Source organism: Perna viridis, chromosome 15 (assembly GCF_037379345.1).
Source record: "Perna viridis isolate PV_CMFRI_1.1 ecotype Kerala chromosome 15, ASM3737934v1, whole genome shotgun sequence".
Taxonomy (NCBI): domain Eukaryota; kingdom Metazoa; phylum Mollusca; class Bivalvia; order Mytilida; family Mytilidae; genus Perna; species Perna viridis.
In genome coordinates this window covers 17,773,549-17,786,364 of record NC_142459.1, presented here as the reverse complement: position 1 = coordinate 17,786,364, position 12,816 = coordinate 17,773,549, and the positions used below count along the sequence as shown (strand labels likewise).

The 12,816-nt window shown below is 32.9% G+C and overlaps 1 long non-coding RNA gene across 1 annotated transcript; it reads left to right on the top strand.

Annotated features, from left to right (window-relative positions):
- The first annotated feature begins 257 nt into the window (after positions 1–257).
- Positions 258–3,718, top strand: LOC148597297 (uncharacterized). The gene is made up of 3 exons (XR_015919199.1): positions 258–339; positions 1,304–1,409; positions 1,897–3,718. It is a non-coding gene; the product is annotated as an uncharacterized LOC148597297 (long non-coding RNA).
- Positions 3,719–12,816: the final 9,098 nt, after the last annotated feature.

The following is a 12,816-nucleotide window of genomic DNA, read 5'->3' as shown; positions in this document are numbered from 1 at the left end:
CTGAACAAGACATAAAACTGAGTTTACTGGGTTTTTGACATGCATGAATCATGTCCTTTCTGCTTTTGGTAAAGACTACTACTTAAAATAAAAAAAAGTACTCAAATTGTCTTGCACACCTTGTTTGAACCTTAAAAATATTTTAATCTTATGGTCTGTGTATGGCAAGGTACAAGTTATATTATGAAAGCATGTATATGTAGTAGTCTTCTAAAAGGTAACTGTACCATGTGCTTCTTCAATACTGTCTATTTTAGATCCTGTTCCAGCTGTGTCAATTACACCATTGATCAATGGTTTAGAGGGTAAACATCCTGTCATGCAAAGAATGTTTATAAGGTATTAAGTTCAGTGTATACTGGTGAAATAAAAATTGTGCAAGCCCTAATTGCAGCATAGTATATTAGATTTTTTCTAAAAGTTACATATCTCAGTTCATTGTGCTTGTTTTAAGTACATCATTTACATGCATTTGATACATGGTGTTGTATTTTTAATACCTTTATGCTGATACAATTTTAGGTCTTAATGAAGTGCAGAATCTTAATTTGTGAGTACAGTACCTGAACTGATCAGTTTCCGGTCAGTCATCTATCCATCAAACCGATCCACCCAACTGGTGATCGCATCACTTGACCATAGAGCGGTCAATGTATTTTTAAAGTTTTTGTTGTTTTCTTTCGCAATTTGAAGCATATTTATATAATGTAATAGATTTAAACATCAATTGATACTTTCATTTTACATTTCTTTTATTTAAAACAGATCTTACGTCATTTTATATAATAAAACTGTGATCAGATTGGTCAACAGTCATCGATCCGTTAAATCGTTTCATGGATCGGTTCAAAGACTGTTCAGGTTGAACTAACATTTCTAGCCTCAATACTACCTTCTGGTTTTCCAGTACTAAATGTTGCATGTTCCATTTCCTCCTCCTTGCAATCAGTGCCTTGTGCTCCTGAAAGTAACATTGACATTTTTATACCCTGCCAAACGTAGTGGTGTGGTATTAAAAGATACCCTCAGAAAATGTTTGCATATGCATGTCCATTAAAGTTGAGTTTGAGACAAAGCCATGATGTAAACAAATGTGCATCATGGGCATATCAAAATATTTGGACAAAACCTTGTTAAATTTATTGCCCTTGAAAGACAAAATTTAACAGGGTAAGCAATTCAGGCTCCTTGGAGCCTCTTATTAACTGTTTTCCTAGACAGAACATATTATGTTATACTTTACAAGAGATTTAATGTTTATAATTTAATGACCATTTGACTTGGAATTTGTTTTATTTTGTAGTAATGTATACCTGCTACTGAGATAAACGAGTCCTCCTTGTTTGATACTAGTACTTGGTTGTCATTACTAAAGATCATGTTGTGAGTTCTTTCGCCTAAAGTAAAAGGTAAATTTTGTAAAATTTATTACAAGATAGTAAACTTCACATTTCTCGAAAACAAAAGACACTATACCTCTTTGTTAAATAAGATGATCAGATGGACAGAGTAATAACAAACATTGTAGGTTTCCGACAGTTAACGTCTACTTTTTGGTTTTAAAATAGTCTGATAAGAAATTCAATTTTCTACTTGCAACAGGAAATCAGAACATCATAAATACATTTTTTGTGATGTAGAGTGGAATTCTAGAACACTAGTAATTAAAGATTTTTAGATATTACTGTATACCGGGTACATGCAAGTACTTGGCATTCTGTGATAGTCATTAAGCCATTTTCTTACCTTACTTCAAATTAGTTTGTAGATAAGTTATTTTTTCATGCTCTTTTGTTTTGATTTGATGTAAAGGTAGAGAAAAACTGTTGTCATCTTTCACCTTTCTAAGACATGTTTGCCATACAAATTCCATTAATTTTTGTTCTTTTGGAAAAGATGTTCGAACAAACTTTGCCAGAGGAGGACCTTCTGGCCTCGAAGACAGTTCCTCAGTACAGCCATGGAAAATTATGTCCTTTCCATTGTAATGCCACCACACATTTTGTCCTGGAAGGAGGAAATCTGAGATTCTTCGAAAATGAGACTGGAACAGAAATCCTCTGCTGGCAACAAGGGTTTTGGGGAATGAAGTGTTTGGTTTCTTGGAAAGAAGCTGTGCATCTTGACTTATGGCTGAGTCCTGTTTATTGAAATGATTTTTAAAGTTTTTTGTTGAATTTTGTTGTTTGTTAAATCTGAGGACAGTATTATCAACAAAACCAGGTTTTCTGTTTTTTGTACCAAGAGCGATTTTCCTAAGTGAGCCGAAGGATCTTTCTTCTTGTTCTGCGAGGATGGATCTTAAGCTTATTATACGAAATATTTCTGGAAGATGCACTACAAGACTATGGAAATGGCTGCCGTAAAATTTCTTCTCAGTGAGTTTCTCTGGTATGCCTATAGCAGTTTTTGCCAACATTCCAAAAGAAAAGGTAAGGTTGTAAAGCCTTAGAACTGTCCTTGGTGACCTTTTGTCTGCTGGACTATAAGCGATGTTCTGAATTTCTACGAGAGAGTTGATCATGTTTTTTATGTCCTCTGATATTTTGCCATCAACATGGAGGTCATCAACTTTTTTGCCAAACGTACCAGATAAATTCTGGCATCTGACCCTTTGACTTGTGTTTTGTCACCTATAGTAGTGGTGTAGAATCTTTCAAGTTCTGTTTTTGTCGATTTGTCAGTAACGTGATTAGACAACTCAACAATCAGGTCTTGGATGACATTTGTAAAGTCATGCAATGGCTCACAACTCATAACTTCATAATAGTTTATATTGTGCTCTTCAGTTGTTTTTTTGTGGTTGATTTAAAAGTAAGGCAGGTGGACGACAAATGCCATGCAGAACTTCATCAAGTTTAGTTTGAAGGTCTTGCTTACTCTTTAGGTTGTATATATCAATGCCCCTCTTGTCCAACTCGCACTCGATCTCATCTTTTTTTAAGTTGTTAAAAGGATTTATACAGTTGTTGGATATGATTTTTTCCCACAGTACCCCTTTGACTACATGCTCCCTCCTTTCTTCTAAAGTCATGTAACTGATATCAAAGCAACGGATCAAGTCCATGTGCTGATTAGAGTTTACCCCACATAGACAACTATAGTGACCACCACTTTTTTGGCCAGCTTCGAATTGTCTGGCAGGACCATCACCACTAAACAAGCGACGTTTAAAATCATGTTGTGTCCCATCAATGTTGATGCCATTCAACAAATCATAAATGTCCTCACACCTTGGTGTGGTATACAAGGCCTGTTCAACATCCTTTGATGCTTTAAAGGTTTCAAAGTTTCATGATGAATATTACTTATTATTTTCCAAGGACTCACTACATAGTTCCTTATTTTTTAAAATTTTCTGTACTCTAATAAAAAAAAGTGACAGATTTTGTTCAAATTTTGTAGGATTTTTCATCACCATTTCTAGTTGATTCGATTAATTTAAAAGTTATGGGACTAATTACTACATGTACATTGTATGTTGAATTTGTACATACTACCCTATAGGAAAATATAATGGACCAAAATACTTGAAAACGGCTGGATGGATTTTGTTCAAATGTCCGACAGATTGAAAATGATTTTGCCAGGTCTGAAATAGATATAGTATTCTTTTTTGTTTCGAAATTAAATGGTTCAGATACATGTTTGTGACACATATATGTAGTATAATTTAAAGTTGATATAACATATGTACATGTTGTTAAAATAACAGTGTGTGGCATAGGTCCTTTCACCTGCTCTTACTTGATTTTGTATATACTTAGCTTAAGTACTAGTATATCTATTACATGTATGTAAAGGTTAGAGTGTATTAAGCGACTTTTTAATGAATAAAGAGTGGGCAGTGGCTGCCTCCCCCTTTATTCATTAAGAATTAACTTAATGTACTCTAACCGGCTTTGATTATAACCAATTAAGAAATTTATACAAATGTTGGGGACAGGTTTTGCAAATTTAATGTGAATCTCTTTCTAAACAAAGGGGGATGGATCCTTGGAATGTGAGGTATGTACTGTGTCATAATTTTGATGTTCAGGCAGAAAATTTCTTAATGCTACTTAAGGGTTCACTTATCAAACTGAGTGTATGGTTGAAAAACTAGGTTGTATAATCTAGTTAATGACTGTAAAAATAGTTTTCTTTCTAGCACATTGTAGATATGTGTTCTTTTTTGTTCATTGTATACTTAGCTTACTACTTTTTTATACATTAGTTTGATGTGTTTAGCTTACTTACTTGAACATTATACCTATAATTGGATGTACATTTTTATGTACATGTGCTTATTTAATGATTTTATACTTATCTTACTTGCTGGCATTTAATGACTTATACTTGACTTGCTTACTAGCACATTGTAGTTAGATATAGTCGACTTACTTACTAGCACATTATAGTAATACATACTTTACTCACTCATTAGCGCATTGTAGTTAGATATACTTGTACTTAGCTTACTTTAACTTGTACAATATATTTGGATGTACATGTTTAATGAATGTATACTTACTTACTAGCACATTGTGTTTTGATATACACTCCTTGAGATGTTTACGTTTCCCATTTTAGCGTTCGGCCATCATTTATCGTGGGTTTACACATAGTTTTGCATTCGTTTAAACACACGATAGAAGCATTCGTTCAAATGCATGCTGGGAGCGTACGTTTAAAAGGCAAAATAGAAGCATTTGTTTATTTTTGTCCTTTGACTATTTCCTTGATTTAACTGTTATTTATACATTTTCTGCTATTATTAATTTATATAATTTCATTAATTTATTTTTTTATTTTTTTCTGTCTACGTTATATGTCAATATTATTATTTTTCGTCATTTGATAGGAGCGTTTGTTTAAACGCACGATAGAAGCATTCATTTTGGTGAGCATTTATACTGGAAACGTAAATGTCTCGAGGAGTGTACCATATATAGTCATTTCTCATTTTATTACTTGTGACCCGTCCGTCCGTCCATCCGTCCGTCCGTCCGTCCGTCTGCGTTTTCTGCACTTTTTTGTAATGCTTTTACCAAACGAGTTTGTTTTTAGTATTTGGCCCCATTATAAAGCGTTTCAGATTAAGTTCAACTTACTGTTACTGTTGAATGATTTTTACGGAAGTTATGGCTCTTGGACTTACAAACTTTCAGTGAATTTACAGTTTTCCACACTCTTTTGTAATGCTTTTACCTTTTGATTTGATCTTTTGTATGTAGTCCTTCTATGAGAAGTTACAGATTAAGTTTGACTTTGGTTACAGTTGATTGATTTTATGGAAGTTATGACCCTTCGACTTAGAAAATCTCAGTGAATTTATAGTTTTCCACACTTTTTTTACTTATGGGGGACATTGGAACGCTGTTCTTTTATATGGGTGTGTATGATTGTACATGGAGCTTACTTTGTTTGAATACTTGGTCATCTTATCAGTAGTAAAAAAAAATATTTTCATTTTTTATTTATATGCTTATCTGACTGGCCAAAAATGTATAGGTTAGGTCGCTCAACTGCTGTTTGAACATCAACTGGTTGTCGTTGTGGATAACTTGTTTTATACTCCTCATTTGTTTAAAAAGTTATGGTTTCATATAATAAGCTTACCATGAAACTAACATATGAGTGATTTAATATTGCAGTGTGATCATGCCATAGTTTAAAGAATAATGTGTGATCGGTTTTTTGTCGTACAACACCTAATTTTTTTAATCTCCTGATTTCTCTTGTAAATATTTTTCTGAGTAAAATTTTTTCTGGCAGGTACTTGAACGGTTGTTGTTATAATGTTGCCATCTGGCCCAATTTTGTTTTGCTGGACAGCTTTTGGTGCAATTTTCAGTCCAATATCATAGGTGTTGTCTTGGATTTTCTTTTTTAGATTTTTTTTTAAACTTTGATTGATCTTCTTGATGGGACAGGTAGTTTATGCATTATTCTTTTTTTTTTTTTTTTTTGATTTTCTAATTCTTTGCTTATACTCTCTGCCAGTTACTCGTAGGTGTTGGTTAAACTTGGAGATGTCAATTCCTTGATCATATGCATATTTTTTTAAGACCTGACCTCCATTATTTACAGCTTTTCCATTACATGATACCTGATATTGTTTGGCTAATTGGGACCAGTTAATCTGTTTTGATGCAGTTGTTTTTACATACTCTAAAAACTCGTTTCTGTTAAACGTATAATTTTCAATTCTCCCAATATAATCTTTTGGTTTTTTTTTACCTGTTTCTATTTTTGTTTGTTGGGTCATGTTAACTTTTTCAGCTTGTTCCCTACCTATAAAGCAAGAATTAATTCTGTCCCTTTCATATTGGGCAAAGGATTGCCCACTTCCCAAAAGATGGTCTAAGTCATTGTCATTTTCTTGCATTGATTCTTCAATTTGGTGTTTAGTTTTATGAATAATTTTCTTGACTTTTTTTTTGGCCTCTCTTGCAGTTTCTTTTGGTTGAAGGAACAAGGATTCTGCTACAGCATTTTTGAAATTAGTATCATAGTTCCTTTCAACAACTGGTTGTAGAACCTTCATCATTGTTTCAACTGTCCTTTTTCTGAGATGGTTTTGTGTTAGGTGGTGTTAAATTTTCAATATTTTTCAATAGCATGGAACCAGATTGTTCAACAATGGAATCCTTTGAAAAGCATTTGTTTAGAGAGGAAGAGCTAGCATGAACTGTCATGCACTGGATGCAGTTGTCTATAGTGTGTTGTTTTTTTGGTCAGCTTCAGGAAGGTGCAGCCAATTGTTTAGACAGAAGTAATCTATGAATTTCTTTTTTTCTCCATTTTTGCTGTTGTTAATGAAATATTTGCTTTCAGTTACATACTTTTGAACCTTTTTAACATATTTTTGAAAGTATTATAAGATTCAATATTTAGATTCATGTAATTATTCATGAAGATAGTGTAATTTTCATGTCTCTGAGTTATTGATGTGTAGATGTTGTATTTTGCCTGTAAATTTTCCTCTTTTTTTCTTATGTTATTTTTGATTGAACTGATGCTGGGAAATTGTTGAATTTTTCAATAGCATTGCCATCTTTGGTCGATCTGGCAAGAATAACTTTAGCAAAGTTGCAAATATTCACAATTTCATACAATATATGGACAAATGAAAATGAAATTGATATATTCCTTAGCGTTGTACAATCTTGAAAACAAAATGGCAGACATGTCTTCTGGTGTTCTTGCAGCTGATGCCCCTTAAAACACGAAAAAGAAACAAGATACAAAAGGTGTACAAGTTTACACTTAACTTAATATATATGTTATTTATTTTATAAGTCAATAAAAAACAGGAAAAGTTAGATTTTGACCACAAAAATGCTTAAGATGTTGAGAAAAAAGTAGCATGAATATCCTATTTTTTTATTATATACAATGCATCATGAAGTCACACACATTGAATAAAAAAATCACGAACACATTGAAATGTTTTGTATGTATGTTCACAAAGTCCTTGGTTCAATCATTTATGCACAATGGTATGTCATGTCTGTGTCAAATGCACTTGCCTGAACTGGAGATAAATATTCTGCAGATCTACAAGTAAACAAGGCAGGTGAAACGCTTTTTAGTCCATTATTTTGTGTGGCAGCTTCTAAATTAAAGTAGGTCCAAAATGCATGATAAATACGACTGCGGATACGTCGGTTACAATATGTACAGTTGTATATGGGAAACAGGAAATTGCTAGTTCACTTAATAGGTTTACACTTGTAAATCATGAAACAGTTGAAAAACGGATTTTTTATTTGAAACAAAGCAAAACTAGCTATCTTGGAGTAAGGGATAATATTTACAGTTCGTTTTTTCGATTCATATTTCCCGCATTCCAAACGGAAAAAACATTCCGGATCCGATTTCAAAATAATTCAGTTAAAATCACCTGAGCACTTGGAAGTAACGGCAGTGTGCTTCAACTGCCCAAATAACGTGATGAATTACCAAAAATTACTAATTGTTCCAATGGAACGATATGAATTTATTTTGGGGAATGATTGAATTAGAAGGCAATTTGTATGAAAACAGATGCTCGCAAGAGATATTTTTTTAGAATCGTGGAAAATTGATAATGTTAATGCAAAAAGTTATTAATTAATCAATTACCGGCAAATTAATGGGGATATTTTAATTATGCATACTATTTCCTGAAGCGAGCACCGATAAACATGAAGTTTGGGCTTTCAATTAAACATGTGTAAAAGTTCGACAAAATCCGTTCAGTGGAAAAAACTTGTATTTTTAACTTTTATTCTTAATGAGTTACGCTAGTGCAAAAAGTCACGTGACCATACCTTAGTGTTTTCGTGGACAATTTTTTTTTTTGCAAATGTTACTTGATACACTCTGAAATAAAAACCACTACACACAAAATACCGTACGAAAATAATTATTCAGAGATATTGCATTTAAAACAAAACCCCGATTTTCTATCAAAAAAGTACCCCGATGTGCCTTAACTATCCTGCGTTTTACTGAGTACGGGGAATAGAAGTATACAGTGTTGAAAAATCATAGGTTTTAATGCTATTATATTCAGATAATAGTCTTGTACTGATTGTACAAGGATCTTTCGAATTTTTCAGGATCCACATTGCATTAATACCACTACGGGAGTAACAAGTGTTGTGGTAGGACTGCAGACCCTCTTTGACAGTTGTGAGTATAGAAATTAAAAGTTTTGAAAGAGGTTTGGTGGTACATTTTGCAGATCCAGCTATGAAACGTTGTTTGTATGGATCCTTGTGAAGTTTAGGAATCCAGTACATAGACGGTAAATCACAATCATCGTCCTTGGCAGAGAGACCAAAAGACGATAGCACAGATTTATGGTTTTCCACAATCTCTTCTTTGGAGAGTGGTAACAGTATAGGTCTTATCACTGCTATTATTTTCTACGTCTACCTCTGATAATAAACAGTGGATATAAAACATTTTGCAGACAAAAACAATGTTGTTTTGGGCTTTGTCTGCTGAGAATTTGTTTTCATTTTTTTACATATTTTTTTTCTAAAATACACGAAGAATAACTACTAGTATACCGATTTTCTTTTACGAACTCCAGCAGAATGCAAAAAATGGTTTTATCATATTTTAATATTGTTTTAATAAAAACAATATAATAAATTTGTTCTGCATTCAAGGTTTGAACGTGTGTCTATAATTTAAAATTTTGACTTACTGAATGTTCGCAATATAAGCTATTAATATTATTGGTAAATTGGTACCATTCAAACAGAAAATATTTGACTGGATAGATGCGCACACTTCCTGTTCTCTCTCTCTCTCTCTCTCTCTCTCTCTCTCTCTCTCTCTCTCTCTCTCTCTCTCTCTCTCTCTCTCTCTCTCTCTATAGCAGCAAGCAATACTCCCCTCTCTGTAAATATGTCCCAGTATGCAAACAAAACGCTCATTCACACTATAACAACATTGTGAAACTGATGGGCTTAGATCAACTCTTTCTTCGACTAATTTATAATATTTGTAAAACACTATATAACGTACATTAGACAGTAATGAGCACACTTATACATATTAAACGTAATGATTTGTCCCTAATGTTTTAAAAGTGTTTCACAACGTATCAATTGAATATTTAAAGTATTGCCGTGTGTATATTTTAATCCCGTTGTTTGTAACTAAACATCAAAGGGATCAATTATGCAACTTTTCGTACGTCATTTAAGAGTTTTATCGTTATTGAACGACAGTGGGCATCTCAGAATAAAATGATATACATGCATGACTAAAGAGACTATTTTGATTGTATAATTTTCCTTTCCTGTGTAAAAAGTTGTTAGCTTCCCCACAGTATTGCTTTTGACATTTCGCAAATGCAAATGTTTTCAATAGATAGTCGCTATTTTTTGCTGACTTCTAAACCAAGACAACATTATGAAATCATATGCTGCATGGAAATATATCAAGATCTTATTCAAATGTCAAATGTTTCTCACACAAATATAATAAACGATAGTTTTTTACCACAGAAATGAAATCTGATTTTAGCACCTTTGTGATTCCTTTTTATTATAGGGAACAATAAACCGTTATAGTACAGGGAGGTTGAGCCACATTGCTTATCGGAAATGCGAGTACCAAGTCAGTATAGTTGTAGTTGTTTTCATCTTTCTACAGAGTTAATGAAACTACTATGATCGTAAATTGTTTGTTAAAATCCTATCCTTCAGATGCTATCTTTCAAACACTCATGATTTATTGATTTCGGGGAAAAAAAACAAACAGATATTAAACTAAAGGAACGTTAAGACAACTTCATCCAAAAACAAACCAGCCAAAATGATGATACAATTATACGATTATAACTTAAAAATCGCAATTTGTCAATTGTCATTGAGCCTATTTAAGCGTATTGGGAAACCACTTCTCTCTGACATTTATAAGGCCTATTTTTGAATATAATTCACTTAAAATAGTTATTTTGATCATTCACCAGGATCACAATAGTGATAATATCCTTTTACATCTATTTACAACATGTACACGGAAGTACAAGTGGTCATGCTGTCAATTTTACATAAGATAGAAACAAGCATGTGAAAAGTATTTTCCACTTAGTAACCTGTATTAATGTATTTGACACAACATTGCATATTTACTTCCTCTCTTGAAAGTCTTTTTTTTCACATCACGTATTTCCTGTTGATAAGAACTTGAAGGTTCATATCATGTCCAATTATTCTTTCTAATTGTTTCTTTTTCATAAGAAACGCCGTGGGAAGGCCAGATAACAACTCGTAGTAAATTTCAGTAATATTTGGTAATATTCTAATTAGTAAAAAGTTAACCTAATGATGTTTGTCGAGGACTAGAATGATATTAAAGAAGATATAAAACAAAGGTACAACGTATCAAAAAGAAAAAGTCATGAGATAAATTATGTTCGTAATCCACGAACGCGAAAGATGCATTTGATACCACAAACAAAAAAAAAGAAAGAACCGAACAGCACACATTATTCAATGCGTGAATAAATTGTTAATCTGCGAGGGAGAACGAATTATGTACAATCTACCTTACTTTTGCTGGTGGTCAAAGAGTAATCATAGAAACCAAGATTCGAGCTGAAATAAAACACGAATGCAATCAAGGGATGAAGACAAGAAAAGGAAAACAGACCCACACCTCAAAGGAAATGAGATATTTAAATAAACAAATCTAACAAAGAAAGATATGTAAATAAGCACCTCGGAGTCCAAGAGAAAACTGGATGAGCCAGTTGCACCCGTAGGGTCAAGTTCGGTAAAAGGAAAAATGAATATTTGAAGGTCGTTGGTCATATTGTGAGCAATACAAATTAAAATATGCCGACATGACAAAGATGTTAAACTATCCCTTTGCAAAAAAGTCTAAAATACCACTCGTATTTTTTTTTAGTTTAAACATATTTTATTTGCATATAAACAAAAGGGATTGAACAAAAGTGAATCACACTTACGAGGTTCTCTCCTAAACACAATATAATATACAATAACAAAATGACATTGAGCATGCATCAACTGTGTATACTTATAATAATCAGTTCAATTTAAAGATAGAAAATAAAGAGAAAGAAATAGAAAAAAAAATTGACAGAAAAGTAGTGGTGATGATGATGGTGATGATGGTGGTAGGAGAGTGGGTACACAAAGTAATATCTTACAAGTTATTAGACAACAGAAAATCTCTCAGAATCTTTGATAAAGGCTAGAACGTGCTTCAATAAACTTATGTTTTGATCATATGTTAATTCCAAACTACCACGTGTAAGAAGTTCAACATCTATTGTTAAAGTATCAGGAATCCAGTTAATGTGGTTTAAAAGGCGTGCTCTTATTTCATCATATAACGGACAATGAAAAAAGAAGTGATTAACATCTTCCATTCTTCCGCATCTACAAAAAGGTGCATCCACTATCTTCAATCTGTGCAAGTCATGCTTTAAGGAAGATACAGAATGTCTTAGCTGGGTCAGAATAATATTTAGTTTCCGTGGACCAAAAGAAAAATGCTTTGGAACTTGCAAGATATTTGTATTACTTTTAAAAGCGGGCTTGAACTTAGAAATTGAATCTAGTTCTCTCGTGCAGATATCGAGTTTATTCCATTCTTTAATTGTAGAAGGAAAAAACGACTCGCTTGTCACAGATAGTCTACAAAAAGGCTGCATAATGTCATTTCCATTTCTAAGTGGGTAATTTGTAAGTGACTGGATTTTAGGTGGAATTAGATCGCATAGGTATGCAGGTGCATTTTTATGTTCGATATTATACATCATGTTTAACTTTCTCCTATTACGTCTCACTTCTAATTTTTCCCAACCAGTTTCTCCGTAGAGTTTTTCTGAGTTGGTGAAGATAGGTAAACCTGTCACTATTCTAGCAGCTTCCAATTGAAGTCTTTCTAATTTAGACGAAAGACAAACCCCACAATTATCCCAGACTTCAGGAGCATATTCTAGTATGGGTCTAATGTAAACTAAGTATAATTTCTCTAATGTATTACGGTTAAGTTGGTATTTTAGCTTTCGCAAGATATTCAAGTGTTTTTTAACACTAGTTACAACGTTTTCAATGTGATCGTTCCATTTAGCATTGCTACTAAATGTAACACCAAGATGTTTGTGACAATCTGTGATTGGAACGCTTGTACCGTTTAAGGAGAAATTAAAATCAGGCTTTTCGATGTTTGAAAATACCATAATCTCAGTTTTGTCCGGATTAAATGACATAAGCCATTTGTTTGACCATTTGTCCAGTTCCACCAAATCATGACTGATAACAGACAATATCTGCTCTCTATCAGAGTCAGAGT